This window comes from Manacus vitellinus, unplaced genomic scaffold (assembly GCF_001715985.3).
Source record: "Manacus vitellinus isolate BGI_N305 unplaced genomic scaffold, ASM171598v3 scaffold_96_pilon, whole genome shotgun sequence".
NCBI classification, from domain to species: domain Eukaryota; kingdom Metazoa; phylum Chordata; class Aves; order Passeriformes; family Pipridae; genus Manacus; species Manacus vitellinus.
In genome coordinates, this window is record NW_021940901.1 from 387280 (window position 1) to 410206 (window position 22927).

The 22927-nt window shown below is 39.6% G+C and overlaps 1 protein-coding gene across 3 annotated transcripts in view; it reads right to left on the bottom strand.

Annotated features, from left to right (window-relative positions):
• FBXL7 (F-box and leucine rich repeat protein 7) overlaps nucleotides 1-22927 on the bottom strand; it is a 310120-nt gene that overhangs the window by 181089 nt on the left and 106104 nt on the right. Inside the window, exon 2 of one of the 3 annotated variants that reach the window (XM_029965291.1) lies at nucleotides 3237-3305. The exons of the other annotated variants lie outside the window; for them this stretch is intronic. The gene's annotated coding sequence lies outside the window, so the exon portion shown is untranslated. The remainder of the gene's footprint in view (nucleotides 1-3236; nucleotides 3306-22927) is intronic. 3 annotated transcript variants of the gene reach the window in all.

Here is a 22927-nt window from a genome sequence, read left to right on the forward strand (position 1 = left end):
CAGATTCTTCTTTCACCCCAAAAGACAGACTCCTAAACTCCCAAGGCCACTGAGATTGTCAGGAAATCAGAAGCAATATATGCCCATTCAGCTCAAATGTTAGGGCTGTTATTACAAACTCTGACAGGGACTCACCTGCCATTACCAAGGTCATCTAACAAGACTTCACGTATCTGAAATGGTGGAGTGTGTTCAGTAGACATCATTTATGGGATAAGTGCCTTTCCGGAGAGCAGCCCACCCAAACAACAGAATTGGAAGCAAGGTTTTCACTACGGCACAGGAGTCCACACCACCTCTGCCTGGCAAAAGGGGCTGGATATCAAGAGAGGCTGCCAATTGGGAGTGAGGGTAAACTGTATGTGTGGACAGGTTAATACTGAAACTGCCAGTCCTAAGAGGATGCTTGCCTTCAACAGGCTACCAAAAAATAGCAATGACGTTTTCTGCAGACAATGGTTACCCATCATCAGAGGTTACCAAAGGCTTTTTGGAAAAAGAGTCTGATTGAAAAAAAGTGAAAAAGAAAGATGAAAGTTTGAAATAGGTGGAGAGAGACCGTGGAGCAGGCACAGAGCAGCAGTCCAGCCTGGTTTGACACTGGTATCTCACCTCTTTCTTGGCCAGACGGTGCTGCCTCTCTGTCTCGTGGGAGGTCAGAGTGCAACAAGCAGGGATCTATACTCCAGGTGTGCAGGGGATGTTGTGGCAAGTACATTAGCATAGGGAGCAGCACAGGTACATGTAACTATACCTGAAATGTGAGTGACACAGGTAATGCAGGAGGTGTGTGGAAAGAGGGGGACCCACACTTCCAGAAGAGTGATGTGTACTTGTAGCCCACACGGCTTGGGAAGTGGTATGCCCACAGCCATGCACATGTGAGACTAAGACTCTTCAGGATTAGTCATAAATGGATCTTTAGGAGTTTATAGCTCTCTATTGACCTTGTTAAAAAGACAAAACTGCTTTAATCCTGATTTGATTTAAACCATGAGTTGAGCAGTTTTCCCTGCACTGCCCTATGATCTTATCTATGAAAAAGCATCTCTTTCTAAACATATCACAACACACATAAGATAATTACAGATTCACAGAATCACGGAGTATGCCAGATTGGAAGGGACCCACAAGGATCATTGAGTCCAGCTTCTGGCCCTCCACAGGACCATCCACAAGAGTCACACCATGTGCCTGAGAGTATCATCTAAACATTTCTTGAACTCTGTCAGGCTTGGAGAGCCTGTTCCAGTGCCCAACCACCCTCTGGGGGAAGAACCCTTTCCTCATGTCAAACCTAAACCTCCCCTGACACAACTTCAGGCTATTCCCTCGGGTCCTGCCACCAGTCACCACAGAGAAGAGAACAGTGCCTGCCTCTCCTCTTTCCCTCATGAGGAAGTTGCAGACTGCAATGAGGTCTCCCCTCAGTCTCCTCTTTTCTAGGCTGAACAGATCAAGTGACCTCAGCCACTCCTCATACAGCTTACTGCATGAACAGATATTTCTGAGCAAATTACATCTTTGTCAACATACACAAATGGCGTGTAGAACTGCAGAGACAAAAGTATCAACACAGAGCACTACAGAGAAGGTGTCTAAAAGCTGAAGTTTTGGGGATGGCACGTTAATTTTTTTTTAAAAGTGCGTTTTCAGTAAGAGGTGGGCTAATTACCTGAGGCTGAAATGGGTACCAACTCAGCAATGGGCAGCTGTGGCTGGCATGCCCAAGCATCTTCCCCCTGGCCAATACTGTGGGGCAATGCTGCTCCCCAGCTGTGGGAGAGCACATGCAGACTGAAAACAACATGTGTCCCCGCTCCATGTGCAGTCCAGCTGTGCTTAATTTTAGCCTGAAATACAGTGATGGGAGTATGCACTGAGGCAACCTCTCAGCTCCTCGTGTCACATTATGTGCTCTGTATCCCGTGGCAGTCAACCGCCTTAAAGTTTTCCTGTGTGGGTCATAGGACCAGGAAGGCCAATGATCCCACTTCTAACTCCTAGAAAGCTGTGCATTTCTTGCAGCAACCTTTATTGCATAAAAGAGAGAAATTTCTCAGGCCAATTGGGAACATCACCTCACACAGACCCAAATGCATACCTGTACATAAATAATTTTACATAATTCAGGAAAAAAAGTCTCCCTGAGATGGAATATAGCAGTTTCCATCCAAATTCACATTTGATGCACCACAACTAAATTACTCCTTTTGCCACATAGTAATTTTGCTTATCAAAAATGGACTGGTGCTTTGTGAGACAGGAAGTTCAGGTGTCGAGGGAGCCCTGTAAAGAATAAATAGATTAGACAAACAAGTTACCACTCCATCAAGTTTATGACAAATCCTAGGAATATTCCACTATGACCAGAACCAAAATGAAAGGGGAAAAAAACCCACAAAAAAAAGCAGAAACAACCAACCAAACAATCTCAGCAAACAAAACAATAAAACCAAAAAAGACAAACAAACAAACAAACAAAAAACATCCAGAAGAAAAGCCTAGAGGGGAAAGAAGGTCTTGATTTAGGAAATTTGAACATGGCTTTCTGATGAAGGACTAAAAATTGCTGCTGCACATCTTGTTAGACTCTTTTTATAGGACAATGAGAAGGGGCACACGGGGACAAGTAGTAAAGTACCAAATTCATTTTGGTGCAAAGACATAAAACTCTCAGCAGAAATGTATTTGTCACAGATGATACTGCTGACAATGGGTAACTGACTGACAGTCAGTCTTGGAGCTTCATAAGCCTCAAAGCATCAACATGAGCAAAGAAGCTGAGAAATGCTAGTTCAAAGAGGGCCTACAATTTCCAACTAGGACCAAGTCATCTTATAGCCCTTCAGTATTTATCAAACACTTGGTTCATTGTGAGATTCACTGTGGGAGCCTGGGAGACCAATTATGCCCAGCTATATGGTTTGGGACTTAGTACCATTATGGTGCCTGCAGATGAGACTTAAGAAGATATTTTCTTTTAACAATTTAAGAGGTGTTTCACTCATTCTTGGCAAAGTTATGTAGTAGTCTTTTCCTTTTTTTCTGTTTGTCTTCCATTTCATCCATATCTTATACACTGAGTCTATTCAGCTTGAACTACATAGTATCCTTATATATAAATACAAAGGAATGGTAGGAGTCTCTTGGCCGTGACTGAGTTAAGCTGCCTGAACCACATCATGTAATTCCTCTGCAAAACAGTTTACAATAATCCTTTAAGATACTCTCACCTTGAAAATGGTGCAAAAGCACATCAGTTCTGCCATCTTTTCAATGATCCAAAGGAGATGAAGTGCTTTCTGTAAGGACAAGAAAAATTTTGGGGGGTTTTGCTTCTTATATAAGCAGTACGACCCCCTCTTAAGAGAGGAAGAGATGCTGGTTTTGCAAGATGGAAAGATCTGTTGTTACATATGAGACGTGCCTTCCTATATTTCTCTTCTTCATGAGAAGACATCAATACATTTTTCCTAGACTTGTATCCTGTCACAGCAAGAGGAACTTAGAAATTATTACAGCTGAGGAAGAATAAGAAAGCTATGGGCCAAAATGTTTCTATTTGGATGTGTTGCTACAATAATTACTGGGAATGTTTGTACTACATCTCTATTCATTATGGACCTCCTTTTGTGGTGCATTACATGTCTCATGATGCACCATTTTTCTATTCCATGACCAAAACCACAGCGATTTTGGAAGAAGTAGCCAAGCAAAGGGTTCTGGATAAAGAAAATAAAATAAAAAAATTTGAAAGCAGCAGAACTATTTCCATAAGGCATTATCACAGCAATTCCAAGCCTGAATATTTTGGCTCTGAGATTTTTGCCACAGTTGTTTTGGTGGGGTTTTTTTATTCAGTTTCAGTCTAAGCTTTCCTCTTTGAGAAAAAAAAAAAAAAAAACCAAAAAAAAAAAAAACCAAAAAAACAAAAAAAAAAAAACCAAAAACAACAAAAAAAAAACCCAAAACTTCCACCTACTTCCAAGTAGCCTTATGTGGAAGTTCAATTCAAAAGCCAGTTGTATGCCAGGCCTTAAAATTCCAGCAACAATACTAGGACTAGTTTTCTATTTTGTGTAGGAAGCTTTGATTTTCTTGCTTGAGACATTTTAAGCATTTCATTTCACAATTTGATTTTGAATAAAATGATAAAAGAAATCAGTATCCTTTTAATGACAGCAGAAGCCAAGTAATATTTTTCTAATTAAGTCTACTTTTACATCACCATGTTCATGGGGCTGCATATATTTTGTGAATGCTTCATGATAATATCTGTGTTGACTGCTTTTGGGCATTGTAAAGTGAAAAAGAATCCAAAAGAAATTTGACTAATATGTTGCTGGCAACTTAAAGCCATTATCAAAAGCATATTGTTTCATTAACTACAAAATGATCAGTTACTACTGCGAACCTCCTAAAGGAAGAAAAAGTCTGGATTCTCTTCATCATTACAGATAAAAGTTATGGCCTCATTACCCTATGACCTGAGAGTTTGTGCCATTTTATCATTAGAAGCTTTAGTATAATTATGAGTGACTTGATCTACATGGCTAAAAAGCATACGGTCTAAGGATAGCTCAGACCGTATTTTTAGGAGGAGCTTTCAGTAGAGCCTGTTCTGCTGGCTGAGAACTCTCATAGCATCCACTTGCATGAGGTCAGGCTGCTCCAGCCAAGCAAAGGCTCTGGTCCCACAATGACCTCAATAGGTCTGGTTGAAATGCATTAAATCAAGGTGGTGTTCAAGTTCTAGAACATTTTGGACTTCAACGAGTTTGTCTTATGATAGGTTTGTCTGGTGGGATTGCAGAACAGATGAAGTATAGGCAGTTCTATCATTTAAAGATCCACTTTTATTTTAAACTTCTTTCAGAAGTTCAACTAATTCAAATCTTTGAAAGTTTTTAACCAACCTGAGATTTTAAGACATTTTTGCTGATTTTTTCTTCAGTTTTACAGGAGGAAATCCTCACTCAGACCTGATTTTTCCCTTCTTCCAACAACAAAAGCAATAAATAAAATTTAGACTGTGTTGAAACATGTTTTACATTACAAATAAAATCTGTTGAAAAGAACAGTGGATTTGAAAAGTCAAGCCTCTAAGTCTCAAGTGTTAGAAAACACAGGAATGAAGACTGTGTGCGACTCCACAATCACCACCCTGAATTCTCCCTCCTTGCCCACAATACCCCTTCCACAACAGACAAGCCTGAGGCCTATGACCAATGCTGCAAAACCACTTCATTCCCAGGAGCAGTTTGAAATTATGTAAATTGTAAAATTTTAATGCATAGGCACAACGAGACATAGTAGGACTGTAGAGGCAAAATTAATTCTGGCATTTCACAGCTTATGTCTGACCTTGCAGTTTTAACACAGAGGCTTTTCAATGGCTATAAAACACAGTATTGGCTCGTGCGTTCTCCAAGAACTGAGAAAAGAATGAACTTAAGAAGATACATTGCCTCATCTCGTTGACATCTAGCAATGATTTTCAGGGTTGGAAGCCTAAGGTCTGCTAAACAGACTGCTGTTAGTTGGACTAAAAGAAGTACTGATGGCAACATAAGACTTTCCAAGCACCGTAGCTGTGTCTACACTTCTCAGAAAGAAATTGTGGCCTCCTTCTTGGGACTCTGGTGTGTGAAAAACAGAGCAGGGTGAGAATTTGGCCTGGATTATGCATAGCTGACACTCACACTGTGGACACTCCCCAAACAGGGATGTGGACAAACTCTGGAAACCCCTGTATAGAAACAGCCTGCAGGAACTAACACTGGGGAAAGGTAAAGCATTTTTTTTTTGTGATGTGTATCTTCTCTCAAGAAGCAGCAGGTGTTGCAGGATCACAGGGTGCTGGATAAAGGATGTTGCATTAGACTGAGCTTCTTCTGACCATTGTATCTCTATAAGCATATTTCTTCTGCTTTGACCACTACCTATACAAACAGTGCCACACCACATGCACACCAATGCCTCATTTCACATCCTTTCTTCCCATCTGCTTCTCTGGCCCCATGTATGTCAGATACTTCACTCAACAAAGCTCCCTTTCACCCTTCTGGTCCTCCTTCCCTGCTTCCTGCCTCTACTCTCTTACCTCCCAAGCTGGTAACCAGTAAACTCTCACATTTCCACAATTTTTTTCTCCTCAGAACTAATCTCTAGTAACTTCCTTCTATATTCAGTCTTTGTCAGTATTCCCTGAACCAATTTTCTTATGGTCTCTTGCCACTGCTGCTGCCAGTTCCATTCTTCTGCCTCAGACTGATGCTAATGCAAAACATTCTAAGAAATTTCACAGGCAGTGGCTCTTGAATTTTTCAGCCCTGATGGGCTCCCTCTCAGTTCTTTCTTCTTTTCATAAGGAGAGGCAGAAAAATTTAGCCACATGAAAGGGAGTTTCACCAAGTTTCTATCAGAAAGTTCTGTTATGTTTCAAAACATTCTGAGACATCACACTTGAGTTGTCCAGCCTGCAGCCAAAATGCCTTGTTTTCCCTTCATGGTGTCAATCTCTGCACAACCATTCTGGACTTCCTTCAGAGCCTGGCTTAACTTTCCTCAGTTTTAGGTGAAAAATCCACAGATAGCTCTGCACGAGGCTTAGTGAGGGGCAGGAAAAAGTCTCTTTGCTGACCCTAGATCTCCTCACAGGCCTGGCAGAATCGTACCTTGTCCAGTCACTGGGTCACCCAACTCACAGATGGAGCTTGCACCCATTGAAAGCAAGCTATGTACCTTGTCCCAAAGGCCAAGCCAACAAATGGTGACTCTGTTGTCAGTAATGCTAATGCCACTCTCACCACATCCTTCACTCTTAACTAAGAATCAGAATTTGGTTTGTAAACAGCAGTGTGTACTCTGAGAAAAATGGGTGCTTGAAGAAGCACAAACAAGAAGCCCTTTCAGTGCTGCAGGCTGGACTACTGTGATACAGTGAAGGAAAAGCACATGTCTATGCAAACATTAGCATTTACCTGTTGAAACAAAAACAAGGTTTGAACATCAGCCATGAACCTGCAGAGGACACCAATGGCAGCTGTCTGGATGCAAAGGAACAGTTCAAGCAACAGCCCGTGAAGAGCACCTATACTGCCCCTTGCACAATAGGATAGTCTTGTTTGTGTGCTCTGCTAGGAGGTTTTTCACATAATAAGAGACCAAGTTTATCTGCCTATGGCAAAGATTCCATAGGCAGAGTGATTCTAGCACTCAGTGCATCAGGTTCAGCGAAAAGGCCCCCTGCTTTCTTCAGCTTTCATCCCCCCCAGACAGCTTGCCTTGTCCCATATGCCTATGACTAATTTGGAAATTTACCATAAGGACAGTGTCCACATGTAAAGCCAGCACAATTAGCATGCATATGATATTTCCAGAAATTTTATGAGCCATCATCTAACAGGCTAATTTCTGGCTTAATTAAATCAGTCAATTGCTTCTGGGAAACAAAGTGTCATTGCTTCATTTCTAACATTCAGACCTACAATTCTAAATATTTTTACTCAAACATATTAAATCTCTTGTGCATGTCCTTTGTATGTTAAAAGAAATATTATAGGAATCTTACTACGAAGTGAGCCAATGTCCCTAAGCATTACTTTTTCACTTTGATTTTCACTGGTGCTTCTGTTTTGTGAGACTCCATCCTTCACTACACAACATGCCCCTTCCTGACAGCTCCAGAAGTAGTCTATCCATTTCATTACGACAAAACTTGGCTCAAAGAGACACCTGATGACAGTGCAGAGTGCAACCTCCCACCTAAGCTTTAGCCTCAGCAGATCACAGTCACAGAATATCTAGATTTTTACATCAGAGAGACACTATATTCAGGGAAACAGTTTTCCAAGGCAATGGAGCTCATCTGAGGCTTCCCTAAATGTGGGAAACTGGACTGCATAGTTTGTGGCCGTGGGGAGGATGTGATCACACTCATACTCAAGGTAGAAAATAAAACAAATAACTTGCCTTATGGCAGCTTGACAAATCTAAGTGGCTATATTTTATTTATGTGAACTAAAACCTAGACAGATGCTTATGTTCCTAATTGCTTGTGCCAGCCACCTACTACAGGTGCATTCACACCCATAGTGTTTATTGTTGGAAGGGATCGCAGGTACTCTCTGCAAGGTACTTCAATTTAAAGTCAGCAAGAGGAGCTTAAAGGCCCCAAACAATACTCTAATGTACACCCCAGGCTTTGCCTGAGGCTGACTACAGAGCATCCACACAAACCCTTCCAAAGCTGCATTTTCTAAAACAGAGGGTTCTGTGGCTTTTGTCTTTTTACTGCCCCTTTCATTAATGGGGATCAAGTTAAAGAGTCTGAGGAACTTTAAGAATTTCTAAATCCATTTCTTGGCATTTATGAACTCTGGTGACTGGGTTCAAAATGGTAATGAATAAATTAATGAATAATTCAGAACTACTCATGGAAATCACTCTCAGCAATTTCCCTTCATATCCCATGTACTGAACAGTGAAGACAGCTACAATGGTTGGTTTTATCAGGAAGTTAGAGCTGTTACAAGGGTTTAAAAGATAAGAATAGCCGCACACGCAATTTTAAGTAGAAGTTACATTATACATGGTGACATCAAGCCAATGCTCTCATGAAAGCATTCATTTAGTGAATTTAATGAGAGCAATTTGTCACCAATTTCACACACCATTTGCCTAGAATTCTCTAATGCAGCATTTCACTGCATGCTCCTCCCCCTCAAATAAACTGCATGTTGTATGCAGTTTTGCCTATCATTAATCATCTTTTCAGCACTGCAAGTTCAATGCTGCTTTCCCAGTAGGAGACCAAAGGAGCAACCTAGCCAAAAGAGGGAAAAGTCATGGGAAAAGAAGAATATAAATGTTCACTTAAACAAAACAAAAAAACAATAACAAAAAAAAGACAAGAGCAAACGCTAATAGGACCATCCCCTTCTGACCACAGTAGCTGCTTCTAACAGCAACTTCTGGAGCTCTACTCTTTCCTTGGGTTGAGCATACAACTACCGGACCCAAATGGTACTTCTTTCAGCTTAAAAGCTCAAAGCAGAGGCTAAGATCATCAGTCAGTTTAAAATAAAATATAAAATAAAAAAAGAAGCAAACCACTCCCCCCTCCCATACTGTCACCAGCTTCTGGAATTGTTGTATTTTATTTTTCAGCTAGGTCCAATTCAAAGACAACTCTTTCTACAAAAAAAATTAACAACCCATATATTTATTGAAATTGTATCTGCAAAAGGCTTGACTTACTAAATAACTAACTTAAGAAGGCATTAGTGTTGATTGTCAGCATTTTTCTGCTAACCAGGATGACTGAGGGAAAAGCAGATGGAAAGTAATTAAGAAGACGAGGAGTGAGGTTTGCTGGATGTAACTGATACTGTTGGTAAATCTGGGACTCATAAATGATTCTCCTCAATGAAAAAAGAGAGACAGATGTTACTGCTATTTCAGCAAGGAGCTAGGAGAGACCAAGTGAAAATGAAAATAAAAATCAATAGAAGAACAATGAGCCTATAAATAAGTGATTCAACTGGTATCACACACTTCCTTCTTTCCTCTGACACTCCTAAGAAGTTTGAAGACTTTGAGAAGTGGAGAAAAGGAAGGAATCCTCTGACATGATCTTATTAAAAAAATTCAAGATGCCAGTAACTATAGCTTACTTCATCTTATGTGGACTTGTGCAGTAGAAATGTGGGCAAAAGAAAGTATTAAGTTTACTTCTAAATATCTGAACTTTTAAAGAAGTGTAGGAAGGATTGCCAGTTCTGCAATATGTTGTATGTTATGTTTAAACAGTACTGAAAACCTGAAATGAAGCAAAACAAAAAGGGAAATAGGTGGAGTTATATGTTTACGCTCAACACAGGATCCCTCCCTGTTGCGGGAAAGGCATTTTAGGAAGGCTGAGAGAAGGGGGATGGGGGGAGCTGTACCGAGCATGTCTGAAGGGGTAAGGCATGACTCAAGCTACAAAGTATTTCCACAGCGAAAAGTGCTGCTATCGTCTATACTGGCAGCATTTTCAACCCGGCAGTGGTCTGTTGCACTAACTATGCTCTCTCCTGCCAGAGGCATCTGAAAGGAGAAGGCTGCTTTCCAAGGAGCAGCTAATCAAGGTTTTATTATTTTGGCCTTCAGCAATTATCAATAAGAAAGTTAAATGAAGTGTGGGTTTGCATGTATGCATAACTGCATGTATATGACAAACAAAAAATCACTCCTTTTAGAATTTTTCTGTATCTATTTAAAGATATGTGTGTTCCTCTGAATACTTAACCTCCCACCTAACTTTCAAAACTTAAAAACATACTTTAAAAATTTTTCCCAAATATATGATACTGCATCTGAAGGAATTATTATGTTCCATCTCAGCTGCTCTTATCTCCTACACTTCTGAGAGATTTTCCTTCATGGGGAAAAAGATAAATCCATACAGAAAGATCAGGGATATATATTTTTTAATTAACATTCTAACCGTTCTATTTTACTTCCTTTGTTGACTGCTTCTTGGAAGCTGATAAAGGGCTGCCAATAATTGGCAACTAAAAAAAATAAAAAAAAATTAACAGCCTGCCTCCCTTACCCAAGGTATCCAGGTATGAAACTGTTTAGATTAGTCAAATTGAGGCTATTACAAAAAATATACAAAATATACAAATATACAAAAGTTTTTTTCCTATTTCTATCCAGAGTTAACCTCTATTCTAGTTGCAGTAATACCCGGTAACCTACCATCACCACTCTCAAATTTAGGAAAGAAATTGCTTAGAAGTTTCAGATTTGAGCTTCGAAAATGCACCTTGTGCCGTAGTTTACAATATCACTAGAGTTAGAAAGGTCCTATAAAAATGACATGAAGATGATGTAATATTGCCAGCCACAGAAAATTCATTGGCTCAATTAACAAGGTCAAAGCCTTTTTCTTTCACTCCCATGCCACAAAATTCAGTGTGGTTTAAGGACTGTAGACACTGCATTTCTGTGTCATAGAATAATAGAATCACTTATGTTAGAAAAGACCTCTAAGATCATCAAGTCCAACTTTTAACCAAGCACTGCAAAGTTCATCACTAAAACACATCCCCAAGCGCCACATCTGCCTGTCTTTTAAATATCTCCAGGGATGATGACACCACCACTACCCTGGGCAATGCTTGACAACCATTTCTGTGAAGAAATTTTTCCTAACATCCAATCTAAAACTCCCCTGGCACAACTTGAGGTCATTTCATTTTGTCCTGTCTTTTGTTACCTGGAAGAAGAGACCGATCCCCACCTTGCTACACCCTCCTTTCAGGCAGTTGTAGAGAGCGATAAGGTCTCCTCTCAGTGTCCTTTTCTCCAGGCTGATCAATCCCAGCTCTCTCAACTGATCCTTATAAAACTTGTGCTCTGGCCCCTTCTCCAGCTCCATTGCTCTTCTCTGGACACACTCCAGCACTTCAATGTCTTTCTTGTAGTGAGGGGCCCAGAACTGAACACAGGATTCGAGGTGAGGCCTCACCAGTATTGAGTACAGGGAGTCAATCACTGCCCTGGTTCTACTGGCCACACTATTGCTGACACAAGCCAGAATGCCATTGGCCTTGACACAACAGACTGACCTAACATTTTGCACATAGAGGCATCCCGTTGACACTCAAGAGCCACTTGAAAAACTCAGGAAGCCTTGTGCCATATGGGCCTTTTCTCAGCAGAAACTTCTGCATGCTCAAGTCCTTCTGAAAGAAGTGTTTGGGAGAGACACAAGAAGTTCCAATGGCTCTCTCACCATCAGCTTCTCCTGCCACAGATTGCAGACACTCAGGGCAGTGGTAGAAGCAGGATCTCCATTGGACCGGCTTCACTCACAGCTGAGAGACCAAGGGTATGCCTCTATGGAGGATAATCCTAAACCCTTATTGCGAACACTGGATCAAATACTGTCCCTTCAAGAAGTAGAGATATACCAAGAGGAGTACTCATCATAGTTTGTTCCCTACTGTATAACTACTCCTACACCACCAATCTTGCTGCAGAAGAATGTGATCCTGACCTGAATTAGCTTTAGGCACATATAACACTTGTTACCTAAATATTAAAACCTAGACAACTAGAGATGGGAGCGCATCAGTTTTACTTAATACTTTGACTAGTTTTGTTACGACGGTGAAATATGGACACCACCTTAAGGAAGAAAGTGGATAAAAGACTATAAGGATGCTTTTAGCTCCACACAGTCCCACAAGTAGCCAGCCAAAAGTCTACAGATATGTTCAGGAAAACTGTCCCCCCACCCCACTTCCCCTCCGCCAGCAGCTCCACATGCTTCAAAGCTATTATTTTTAAGAGACCAAGGTGCAGGAACCAAAACTTTCTAGAAAGAAAATCAGAAAGATAGGCTCAGGAGTCCCTCTGATGAAAAATCATACTATACCACCTCATGTAAGCTTTGTGAAACTTGCCACTGCATGAGATTGTGGAGACAGACAGCATCATCATATTCAGCAAGGATTATGCAACTTTATGGACAGTAGGTCCATAAACAGAAAGGGAATAGGAGGGAATGCACCCCACAACATCTCTAATCCAACTGTGGTGTATCCAGTGCAATGCAATGGGAATAAATCGGAGGAAATGACTAAGGTTGCACAGTCTCACTAAATAGCAAACACGGTAATCCTTGCTGCTGGATAGGAAGTGTACTGGGCAACATAGCTGGTCTGAATTTATAGAGCATTTAGAGAATTAACATCCTTCTTCTTAGGCAGTGAAAATCTGTCCTGCTTGCAACTGCATCAGAAGCCTGTGTGAAATTCAGCAGACATGCCGCAAAACTAATGAGGTATGCAGTTGTGTTTTCTGTACTGGATAGAGCTGCGTTAACATTGATATGATGGGCAGCTCTGCAATTATTTCATTATTTAAAAAGTCTGAAGAAAAACAGCAGTGTAGTTTTGTGTTCTTTTATCCACACTCCTGTCTGCAATGATGGTGGAGTCAGGCACCAGTCTCCTGCTTAAATCTAGTGCTCAGCCCTGTCCACCCCCACATTGCTGTTCCCTAATGTGTATTTGTGACAAACTTGGAACAACATCTGACCTTTGAGGCCTCAATCCACTTCCCTGCTGCCTGCCAACAAATTCTGGCTAACACTTAAAGAAGATATCCCACCACTGACCTGGCACCATGAGTTATCAGCCTACAGTGAGGCCCCTGCAGTTTAGTAAAACAGTGCCCCAAATACCCCAGGACTCCTAACCCTGCACAGTCACACCCCATGTTTGTCCGAACAGTGCAACTGAGCTTTATTATTGCATCATTATTAATTTGAAGTATGTGTGCTCTTTTGCCTTGAAAAATAAAAGAAAAAGTCTGAATTCAAACAGTCAGAAAAGGGCAAGAGAATATAAAAAATCAGACATAACAGCCAAGCGCTTTCTGTAAGCACTTCATTATTTCAGATGAGTTGGTGGAGGCAAAGTAACTGGTCTTACAAGTTATCTTAGGACTTCCTACAACTACACCTAGAGGCATATTTTTTCATATTCAGGATGGCTGTCCCTGCTACAAGCCTTTCTGAAGAAGTTGCTAAAAGTTTGGCAATTGTATATCTTTAGATATTTATAAAGTTCTTGTAAAATTTAGAAGCTCTCACAAGAAAACAACCTGGTGTTGTTAACAAATTACAGAAAGACTGGGTGCTTAAGTAGATATCATTGCTTATAGGCTGTGTCACTGCAAGGTTTGGAAAAAAACATTCAGGTACAGGAAAGAGGAAACTTAGGTCATTTTCCTACAGAAATCTCAAGGCTGGTAAGAGTTTCAGAAGTCACTATGTAAACTGTTCCAGGCTGGTGTTTGTCTAATCCAGTTGCAGAGACTTTTGCGATGAAGACAATTTCTCCAGTATTTCCATATGCTTGCTGTGAGAAACTTTTTCCTAATATCAAGCTTGATCTTGTTCCACCTGACCAGATTTTGTTCTACCCTGTGTGTACATGAAGTGCTTACACATATGAGCACAGGTATCATACCTGCCCCCTCAGTCTTCCTGTCTCTGAGATGAAAGAAACCGCTTCATTATGTCCTTCCATGAGAAAAATGTTGTTAGGAACCCTGATCATCCTCCCGAGTGGTCTTAGACTTTCTCACCTTAATCTGCAAGTGTCTCTAAGTGCAGCACCCAGAACTGGGCACAATATCCGAGTTAAAACCTTATCAGAACCTGACCATCCCATGCAGTGCTGAGGGCTACTTCACAAGCAGCCACTACTCCATTTCTCCCTTGGATTGTGAGCTTTGCCTTTTAGGCAGCAGCTCTATATTGTTGATTTATGTTTAGCTTTTGACCCATCTATAGGCTCTGCATACAGGCACAGGCAGCTGTATTCTCTTGCCCATTTCTGTTACTGTAGCCTTGGTGGAAGTAATAAATAGACTGCCGTAGATTTATAGTCAGTTAGCAGATGACTCAAAATTGCACGGACTTTGCTTTTATTTCTTCTTTATTTTATCAACAGACTCGAACTCCATGGGGTGTTTAAATTCCACAAACTTTTCTTTCCGTCTTGGACTTCAGAAAAGCGCAGGTCAGGCAGTGGGGGTTCTTTGTACAGGACAGTGCTTATCCCTATGTGTGTTCATACTCAAAAATACCAGTATGCATTCCCTCAGTTTATACAGTTTATACTGTATATTCCCTCAGTGTATACAGTTTATACATAAATACCTCTTTCTTATTTGGAAATACTCATTGATTTTGGATTTCATGAGGATTTCAGCTACTCAAGACCAAATGGGGATCTCAGTTATGAAGATAATTGGCCACACCAAGCAATGCACAGTAGGAGACTCAAGACTAGAAAAAAAAGTTCTGTCTCATACTAAGTGACTTTAGATTTACACATCTGAACCTTAAATTCCCAAACCCAGCAACTGACATAGCAAAGGCATTGGGACAGTGTTTCTAGGAAATTATTGACAATTGTTCAGTGGGTAGGGACAAGAATGGAAGAAATGGTTTTAAGAAGCTCAAAAAACCTCTCAGAGTAAAAAACTACTAAAAAAAGTAAAGAAAAAAAAAAACAATATTAATATATCTGCAAAAGTGCCACTATAAAAAACATAAGGCCTCTTTTTAATTTATTCTTTGAATAATTAAGATATTTCTTGAAATATATAAACAAGGGAAAAAATGAACTGTTCACAATATTCTACAGTCTTTGAAAATAGGAAAGAGAAAAAGTAAAAATATTCTTCAGCTGGAAGAGCAAAGCTGCAACAATCTTTACCAAAATACAAAATAGGTACTTTAAAATTACAGTGGTTGTTCACTGCCAATTTTAAAGTTACAAAAAAAAGATTTCTTGAATATTTTAGTATTAAACTTTTTCACTATGGTAAACCTGTAAAAAGTGAGATATTAATGGGATTCCTTATAGAAAAAAAACCAGGTTAGTTGTTAGAAGTCACGTTTCTTTTTTCAAAGTATGTAATTCAGAAACTTGCCTAAAGTCAAATTTAAGAAGTAGAAAAACTTACGGAGCAGCTCAATTTCACCCACTTGCCAGTTTAATTTCTTATTGATGAGTACTATAGTAAAAAAAACTAGCCATAAAATGCACCTCTAAAAAAGCCTAATAAAATTAGAATTTATTTTAACTAACACTATTGTCACATTTAATCACCTCCATTAGCCTCAACACCCATGAGGTTTGTGACATGCAAGCAAGCACAGCTTAGGCTGGCCCTGCAAGAGCAGTTGCTGACACCCACCATCCATGAGGGTTGAGTTACTCATGAAGTCATTCTCATACCATTAAAATATTACTCTGCTATGACCTGTAGTAATGCAGGACTTGCTATACAAAAAGGTAAACCATTCATATAGTGGACTTGGGCAGAAAACAGAGCTGGAAGAGCATTGAACTTCAGCTGGAGTCACTCCTCTTCAGGAGTTGGTACCTCCAACCAAACCCTGCAAAGAGGGAATCCATTGAGCCCAGAAGAAAGCAGAGCATGGTGAGACAAAAAGACAGGGTTGCAGTGAGGTCATGTCTACAGGGAAAACCCACAGACTGTCAGTGCAGCAGAGAAAGCAGACCATGGTGAGTCAGTAACTCAGCAAATCTGAGTAAGAATAGGCATGTGCTGCAACAGCTGCAGGGCTGAGAACAGTCAGAAAGCAAAAGGTACTTGGTCTTGTGGAGGGGATGCAATTTGATATCATTGCAGGAAGAATGGGCCATTTACTTGCATTTTGATGAAGCTAAACTTCACTCTTCAGTGATGTCTTCTTGAATTATTTTAGACCTAGCTGCCTGCTCTCCACTTTCAGTCTTTTCTTATTGCTCACTTTTTTTCACAGGAGTAAATGGTGAAGAGCATATGAACAGAAGAGAAGGAAAAAGGCAGAACTAAGGATGCATTAACCAAGTGAGAAGTGCATGTTTGCTTTTATTATTTTAAACAAGCTTGTCAAAAAATACATACCCCCAAAATACCCACATTAATGTAAATGATTTACAGGAAGCCTCTAACTACTAGACCAAGAGCCCACAGAAATAAATAGTCATTACAAAAGAATGTTCCAGTATTCCTTGCACAGTTATTATTATTATTATTATTATTCTAACATCAAGCAAGAAAAGGATTGACTTTTTTATTCAAGGAAATTGGCTATTAATTATTTTTTTTCCTGAGAAAACTGTTTTACTGAAGGTATCAAATCCTTTCATTGATTGGAAATTACCTCAGTATTACCTTTCTTAAAAGCTTATGATTTAAAACCATTCTGGACAACTGGCCTAGCAAAAGGCTGTGTCTGCGCTTACCATTTAGTTCAACATTAGCTTCTCTAATTATGGAAAACAGGTTTCACGGACAAAATCAGGTTGTGTCAGTAAGTGTACTCCAAGCATTAGGTGAAGAGGATCTCAGGGTAGAACCAGTTCAGCCAAACTTTAATCTTCATTCATCTTGGTGTCACAGAGTTAAATACAACCCCATATATCATCAGAAACCTTCCCCTCTGTTAAAAACTAGACATCAGACATTGATTCATTGGGTTATACCAACTCAGTGATGGAAGTGTCAGCAATACATCTCAGAAAGGGAGCCAAAAGCATAAGGAATAGCTCAGTTTACAGGGTGTTGCTGTTAGAAATCTAAGAATTTATGTAAATCAACCCCAGACATCACTGTGTGGGGAGAAAGGGGAACTTGAACATCACCATGCAAAATTATGTGGTCCTACCACATACTCAAGCTTGTTCAGTTTACTGTAATACCCAATCTGCCAATATTAATTTCTTAATGAAAAACTTACATCTGGGAAACTACATCATCATCAAAGCGACAAAACCCACATCCTGCTTAAATTTCATTCACTTGAATGACATATTGATGGAAAATCACTGCAAAAGGAACCAGAGATACAACTGAAGCAGACAAGAAAAAAAGCACTGTGTTTATTAAAATTAAAAGCATGGGTTTTTTTCAAAGAAACCAGGCCAGTATCTTTGTTGCAATATACTCAGTTAAAAACAAAACAAAACAAAAACAAAACCAAAAACCAACCAAACAACCAACCACCAAAAACAACCCACCAAAAAACCACCAAAACCCCCCATCAAACAAAATCTCCCCAGAAATCCCCACATAACAGAATCACTGATGGTTTTTGTTGAAAATAGAAATCACATTTCTATTGAATACCTCTGATAAAGAAACAGGTCTTTCTGTTGTAGGATTGAAGGAGTTAAATTCTAGATATCCTAAATACTCCCACCTTTCCCTGCAGCTGAAGCTGTCTGCACATAATTTGAGACAGTTGAATAAAAGGAAAAGAATACTGTTTACATAACACATTAAACTATGAGTATGAAAAGAATGTATGTGAAAATCCTACATATTTTCTGTTTGCCTTTAATTAGAGATGGATTCCTGATCTTGATTATCTAAAGCAGAAAATCAAGACCAGTCCCTGAAACCAGTCTTCCCTTTGTGGGCCTCCTCTTGATTTATGTAGGGCTTTAAACAACACAAAAAACCCCCCAGAGCTGGGGTTACTGTTCTTTCACATTAGTTGCTTTTTTGGGTCTGTAGATGGGCTTGTGTTTTAGGATATTTATTTCTTGTTACACCTTACAATACAAGAAAATAGAGAGTTGCAAAACCCCACTACTGAATGTGATACACTTTCAAAATCATATTTTGCTGAGAATTTTATTTTCACTAATAGTCCTCCCATTTTAAGATGCTCCTCCTGACAACCCCGCTTGGGTTTGGATACTACTATGTCACTTTTAAGCAAGTCAAATGTGGTGCAGAGTATTTTGTGATAACTGCTCTTGACTCATTCAAAGTAGCATCCACATACCTTGAACGGATCGTTTGACATAATAAGGCTTCAGTGCCTTTGCCACAAGAAATGAGGTAATGCAATGATATTTTGGTAAAAGCTACATTTTTAGGTGTGGCACACAAAAATAAGGTGAAGTCAAACTTGTGAAGTAGTTGCTTGTGTTGTTCACAGCTGAGAGGGGGAGAGATGGGAGGAAGGTAAAACAAGAAAGGGAAAATTATGATGCCAGGAATAGATGGCACTAACGCAGTGAATCACATATTTTAGCTGCATATTCTCTTCTTGCATGTACAGGGAAATATTTGAGGCCTACAGCTCCGCCCTAGAACTTCAAAAGATTTAGAGTCCTCTTTCTGCCCCATGGCTACACAGAGGAAGACAGGGAGGCTAAAACCACTCTCTGTTACTGTCACCCTCTTAGGTAAAACAACCATTGTCCCTACCCTTAGGAGTGGGGAGAGACTGGCTGATCTCAGATGAGCTGAGGTACAAAATTTCATTGCCATGCAGCTCACTGGAGGGAATGCTGCACAGAAAATGTTGACCCAATGGCAGAGGTAACAGGATGTGTCCAAAGCAGGAAACTCAGATCGAGATGGAGCAGGTGCCTGTTTCTGTGCATAGTAGGGACTACATTGCCATGAGGGACACAACAGTCCAACAAGTTGCTAAATTAGATGTATGTGCTGGGTTACAAAGCTGTTATACAAAATATCGAAATCTCAATTGTTTTCCAAAATGAGTGAAAATAACAGGCCGGTAAGATGAAATGCGTATGCCCTGGTCAAGCTCTCATTAGCCAAACAGGGAAAACTGGAAAACTCATTTTTGCATTTCTGTTTTCTCCTAAAGCCATAGGCTAACACATCACTGTACAGCACCATCAGTTTCTGAAATTATCATGAGATCAGCCATTATATCTCATCTTTGTTTTAAAACTTTTTCATCTGTTTCCCATTTCTTAGCTATTTTACACAGTACTTTTAACAGAAACCTGACCACCGTATCTGTAGTACTATACTATACAACTATCTTGGAGGATAGTGACAGCTCATCAGCAAGAACATGTGAGGAACACAAGTCTTAGCAGACTGACAGAACTTTCGTTATGGCAGATTTCACTCTACACAGCAAAAGCACATGCACAGACATGCTATATGAGAGGTCTGTACCAATGCCAGCAGAGTACACAACTCTCCTTGACTCAGCTGGCCACAGGACCCATATTTGCTGTTCTGAGGGGTCAGTATGGGTGGTTTCTTCTGGAGCTCTACACACATCTAGAGCCCAACACTCAAATGTAGTCACTGCACCCCTAAAACTTTTATGAAGTTGTTCCCTTAATTTAATTTCAAAGACCTGTAGGATGAATTACTTAGCCAGTAAAGAAACAACCAAATAATTTTGCATACAGATAACCTTTAATAATTTTTTTTTTAATTTGAAAGTTACTTGCAGTTCAAATTGCTTTTATTAAAACTGTATTTCTGTAGATCTTTAACACTGTAACATCAGATTCTCCTTCAATTACCTTTAATGAGGTAACTAGCACCATTAATCACGGCTGGGTAACTTCAATGACCTTGTATAGGCAAGTAACTGAATGATTATACTGTCTGTCACTTCCTGACATTCATACTACCTAGTCACTTTACAATATGGCTGTGTGAAAATGTCTGTGTATAATTAACATTGGTGCATGGGTCCTCAGGGATGGAAGAACAATGTTTACAAAATGACTGATAAAAAAAAGATTTATTTGGAAAGTTGTACTGGGCAAGGGGAAAATAACAAAAGCACATTGAAAAAGGGAAGGTCCCAGTCTTCTTTCGAACTAAAGTTACTATAAACATTATGAAATCTAGGTGTGAAAGCAGTAGACTACACCTTACTCCTCTGATGGGCTGACAGAAGCACACCACATAGCAGAAGGAACAGGATAGTGAAGAAACACTACAGAACTTCATCTCAACTTGTATCACCCTGCAAACACTCAAGGAGAGGTTGGATTGTGCTCTGAGCAACCTGATCTAGCTGAAAATACCCATGCTTATTGCAGCAGGGTTGGACTAGATGTGCTTTAGAAGTCCCTTCCAACCCCAAATAATCTATGATTCTATGATTCTACTGCAGGTCTCAAGGACACAACATGATCTAAGTGATGGACAGATCTGAGTCTTCTAATTGTATTGTAGGTGTTTTGCTTTCATGAAAAGAAAAAAAAAATCTCTAAGAAATGCCAATGTCATAGATCCTTATTAAGGCAAAGTTTAAATTACCAAGTGGTGTTTTGCATTCTTGAGGCATTTGTGAGATGAATGGTCTCAAAACTGAAACCACCTTTTTTTGAGTGATTCTTGTAATGCACATACTTGCTTATCTGCTTTTGAAATCACACTGAAATGAACTGCATTCATTGTACTATAACAAATGCCAGTAAAAGCTAGATCCTCTAAATTGTATATTCTTAGGAACATGTTGCTACTTAACATTCTGTATTCCCTTCCCCAACATTAAACTCCCAAATTCATTTCAAGGCTAACAATGTCCACACTAAAACAACCTCATGCAGTACTACTGGCATTGTGTAGCCAGTAAAGAGGATCTCAAAAGGCAACACAGAGATCTATCCTTTGATGCACATAGGAGCTGGACATAAAGGTTCCCCCTGCAGAAAGGTATGGTAGACACATAAAAACTTTATACCAAGCTCAGAACAGGTCCAAAGTGTTCAACTTCATCTTTGCATCACCCAGTGCAGGTAGATTTTATATTCCTTTTGTTGCCGGCTCAGATAAGCAGGATGGCAGATAATGGAGAAAAGAAATATGGGTCCACATATTTGCTGTGGTACCTTACTTTCGTTTTTCAAATCCCAAAATTGTGTTTTTACCTTAGACCAGTGTTCCAGAGGACAGTAGGGGTTACTAGGAAACACTGTCTCAGTCAGTGGCAAAATCTTTTCTAATGATGAAAAAAATGTTTAAATCTTGTCTAGAAGAGAAACACTTTTCTGTGATTTAATTTGGAGCAAGAGCACTGGAGATCAAAAGGAACATTAAAAGAAATTCTCATCAGAGACTGTTTGGGATCATCTAACTTCTGTTTTTCCTCTAATTACGGAGGAAAAATAGATTATTTTAGTAAGATTTTGTCATGCTGTTTGAAGTAACAGTATGTTGTTAAGATCCCTAACAGTGCAGCAGAGTACACCAAAATCAATACCACACTTTTGTTCAGGGGAGTCTGGTGTGTATTTACATTGCTGTGGATGTAGATGCTGTAAAAGCCTGCTTACCGTAATAACAGCGGAGTTAGCACTCTAATAGAGATCTTGGCATTTCACCATTGGGCCCTCGCATATACTCACGTTCTTGTGCAAAATTCCTTCAAAGGAAGTTTGTCTCTTGACAGAATAATTTTTTTCCTGTAAATAGGAAAGAGAAGAACTTATCTGTTGGTAGGGTTCTTGTAGCCTCCTCACTGACTCTAAAAAACTGCAAAATATTTTCAACTTGGAAACTGAAAAAAATCCCTTCTCTCTTTGCAGGATGATAGGTCAGAGTTAAGTCAACCTCGTTGAGAAAGTTCTGAGAATATCTACAAGGTAGACAGGGGAGGCAGGGGGATAATTTTTGGATTCTAGGTAGCGACCCTAACAGGAGTTGGCCTGACACATAGACTTGTATGCACTGAGGTGCTTATGGTCAGTGCCAAAATCAAAATGGGTGTGAAATACAACACTTAAACACAGAGGTTAGGGACAGTACAAGCAACCAGAACATCATATTAGAAAATTACAAGTCCACATAATTCACTGGGAATATATACAGCGGAGTAGCTGCTTGAGAGGACCTCCAACCATCTCACTGAAGGAAAAAGGTTTTCTCAAATCCTAAATAGGTTTTGAATTAAATTTAAATTTTCTTTATATGAGGGAAAAATATTTCTATTTCATACTGTTCAGCTGCTATTTACAGTTGAGCATCTGACTCTATATAAAATAAACTAGTTGATTATTACCAGAGGAAACCAATGAGCACTCCTGTGAAGATACTCTCAGCTATGAGAAAAATAGGGCTAGATATATTTCACAGTCCCTAAGATGAGACAATCTAACAGGCTTGGAAAGTGAAAATAAAGGTCAGGAATCTGACTCAAGCATGCACTGATGACCTGCTGGCAACATAAAGAACATGCTGCTTTAATGAATTCCACTGCTGGAACAAAAACTTGGTACAACCAAACAACTGTGTTTGTTTAGCACAGTTGCAGGCTTTTTTTATAAACTATTCAATGGTGTGAGAAAAAAAGAGGTCACAGTACACTGTACAGAAATGTCGCTTTCATTGGACAAATCCATTCAAATAATTATGTTGTCTGATTGATCTAGCCCTGAATGTGTGAAGGCATTACCTAAGTATATTTTCTATGGGTTTCCTTACATTTTAATTGGCCCTGGAACTCAGTTTTTTTGCAGGATAAAATGTTAAATATGCTGTCATAATTTCCCTTGCATAAAAATCCTTAAACCTCAGGAAAACCTTTTCAATAGCCTTG